This window comes from Nannospalax galili, unplaced genomic scaffold (genome assembly GCF_000622305.1).
Source record: "Nannospalax galili isolate Female #2095 unplaced genomic scaffold, S.galili_v1.0 scaffold2142, whole genome shotgun sequence".
Taxonomy (NCBI): Eukaryota; Metazoa; Chordata; class Mammalia; order Rodentia; family Spalacidae; genus Nannospalax; species Nannospalax galili.
The window spans coordinates 39,324-42,775 of NW_008346990.1; the positions used below are offsets into that span (position 1 = coordinate 39,324).

Sequence of the window (3,452 nt, forward strand, 5' to 3'; positions counted from 1 at the left end):
CTGTCATTGGACCCTCATGGCATTCCTGCCATTCTTCCCAGCCCACTGTATGTAATCTAACCCTAATCACATAGGGCCTCTTGGATATGGGCAGGGCTAAAGTATACAATCTTGGGAAAGCTAGGAAGAGAAGGCATAACCCATGCTGGTTAAAAGCTTTCCAGTATGCATACCCTCAGGTCATACATACCCCTCAGCATTCCCTCATTTATCTCTGTAAGATCAATAAATTCATTGGTTCCCCAGTAAAACTTTAATCAAACATTGGCTTGAAACTACAACTTGAAAAGGGATTAAGCATTTCTTAGCATCCCCAGAAAAAGAAGTCTCATAACAGATGGAAAATTTATTTGTTAATGCTATTATGACTCATAATTATTAAAAAAAAAAAGAAAGAAAATGGGACTATGAAAGATGTTAAAAAGATATGGGAATGGAGATATTTTCCAAAATAGAAAAAGAAAAGAAAATGGGACTATGAAAGCTGTTAAAAAGATATGGGAATGGAGATATTTTCCAAAATAGATGGAAGAAAATGAGAAAGTCTAAGCAAGTGATGAAGGTCTGTTTAGGTTCGTTATGATATATAACGGTGAGACAAAAATAATATACACGTAATTTTTTTCTAAATATTTTATTATTTTTATTTTATGTGTATAAGTACATTGCCTGCATGTATGTGAGTGCACCCATATTGTGCAATGTGCAGAGGTCAGAAGAGTGCTTCGGATTCCCCTGGAACGGGAGTTAAGAACGGTTTGTAGCCGCTGTGTACTTGCTGGGAATTGAACCTGGGTCCCCTGCAAGAGCATTCAATGTTCTAAACTGCTGAGCCATTTCTCTAGCCCCAATATACACATACTTTTAAAATGACAATGGTCATAGTTTAGTCAACTAGTTTAAGGAAATATATATATATATATATTCAAAGTTTATCTGAGGTTTGGTTTTTACTCAAGTCTCATCTAAATAGCACATGATAATGAAAAATATGAGACTGGTGGAACTAATCTTATTGGATGTTTAACAGCCATAGTTTGAAGCCTATACTAATGTGGTCAGTGGGACTTAAAGGACAGTTTTTGCCCCTTGCCCTCCAAGGTTGATTAACTTCCAGTGGACTAAGGAACATCAATCAAAATATCCTGTAACTGTGGTGAGTCACCTGTTCTCTTGTTCAGGGCAGAGATGGAGACCCCATGAGATGGACTTGAAACAGTGTGCAGTCTACAAAAGCAAGGTCAACTCAGAGGAAACATCTCATTCATGCTTCCATGTGAATCCAAGCATGGTCAAGCAGGACCTTTGATTTATCTTCACATAGATGGAACTGGTAAAAGAAAGGAGCCAGGAGCTCGGAGACAATGTTGAACACAATGTTTAGTTGGCTCTCCAGTCCAAGCTATAGCAATTAAAATTTCAGAGTCTATGTCAACAATAACATAAACATACATTAGTATTTATTTATTTTGGCCAACTGTATGGTCTTAAAGACCCAAAAGGGAAGTATAACCAAAGAGTATAGTCATCAGTATATTTCATTAAGAGTTCAAGGGATTACACATCTCAGACATTAGACTTGAGTCCCTATGAAAAGTTATTCAGACAATTATTTCTCATTGATGATTTTGTTCCTAAGTAGAAAGTGCTGCACAGATGTAAGACTTCAAATCTTGGTATCCAGTGCTATAGTGTCCACCTGTAATTAAGGGAGACAACCAGCTGTTGTTCTAAAATGATGGATAAATTTATTTTCTCCCCATATCTAGAAGCCTTTGAGAGGAACCTGACACTGATTCTAACCACTTCGACAGCTATCAAAACACCTGAAAGCAAATCCTCAATCTGTCACTCTAGAGTCCAGCCTTGGAACACAAAAGAAAAATGAGAAGAAACCCAATAGAGGGATGCTTTTGAAGCCCTTGTCAAGAAATTCCAATGGAATCTCCCATGAACATTTAAATGTTGCCCTGTTCTGACTTTTTTCTAGTTCCCTGTCTATAACTTGTAATCCTAATTACTCTTGCCTTTATTTCTTCACATCTATTCATGATCAACGATGTTCTTTTCCCCTTAGAGATATGAGTCATGCAATTTGGGAGTCTTTCAGATAGACCCACTGAAGGGGTGCTTCAGTTGCCTCACCTTGTGTCCCTGTTCAGCATTGAAGCCAGAGAGGCCTGTGTCCAGATTTTCTTTTGGCAATTTGGGTAACCTCATCATAGTATGGTGTATTAAGAATAGGATGTAGGAATTGGCTAGGCAGTTAAGGCAAAAAGACCCCCAAAGAAAAGTACCCAGTTTCTTGGATAAAACGCACAATGTCCTTGGGCCTCTTAGCAACCTACTTTGTTCCAAAGGACAAAAATATCAAAAATATTTGGGAGCTTTTATCTAACACTTCAAGGATTTTAGGGTTACCTCCTCAGAAGGATGAATTTTAGAGTACCCAAAATCCCCATCAAAAATGCATCAAAGAAGAAGAAAGCACATGAAGTTATCAGAAAAAAGTGATGGGGAGATAATGGGAGGAGTTGGAGGGGAGGGAGTGGGCATGGATTTGGTCAAAACAACTTATATGCATGTATGAAATTCTCAATAAATTATTTTTTTAAGTGACAGAGATCTTTACATCAATTAAAAGTGAAGATAGCAAGAACTTTCAAAGATTTAAAATGCTTGCTGATCAATACTGACCATCTGAGTTTGATTCCTGGAAACACATAAAGGCAAAAGGAGAGAACTGACCCTAAAGTTGTCTTTTGACCTTCACATGTGTGGCATATCACAAACACAGTTCCATGCAAACTCACAACAACAATAAAAAATGAACAAGTAAATGATTTTCAAAGTTTAAACAAAAATTAAAAGTCTGTAAAGGGAAAAAAGAAGTGGTATCAAAGGGGATTCGTGGGAAACCTGTAAATAGCAAATTACAAAAAGAAGGGAAATTACTTAAATGTCACATCAAGTGGGACAGATATGTAATTTTTAGTTAAACAGAATCACATACACATGTATAAAAACCTTTTAGTTGATATTGAGTTCAAAAACACAACCCATAACATATTACATGTGGATTCTACGATGAATTTGGTCTCATCCTGGTACAGTGGTATCAAGTCTTATGTAGTGCACAAGAGTGATAGTGCACATCTGTCTGGAAATGGGAAACATTTCACCATGAAATATTTTCCTTGTTCCACCAATGTAAGGTTATCTTAATACAACTTCTAATGAAAACTAGATCACCTGATACTTTTATTTGTAAAAAGATGAAAGATTTTTCTCCAGAAGAGACCTTGGATATTCCTGTCACTATTTTTGCTTTTTTGAATGATCCTCTAGAATTGAACATTAAGACAAAAAGCAAAATGAAAGACTGTCTGCTTAGCTCAGATTCAGAAATAGGTGGCTGCAAACTATGTTCAGTTTTAAAGCATGACAGTGTA

General features: G+C 36.6%; 1 pseudogene; it reads left to right on the top strand.

Annotated features, from left to right (window-relative positions):
• Positions 1 to 3,087: 3,087 nt before the first annotated feature.
• Positions 3,088 to 3,452, top strand: part of LOC115072091 — a 2,266-nt pseudogene continuing 1,901 nt past the window's right edge.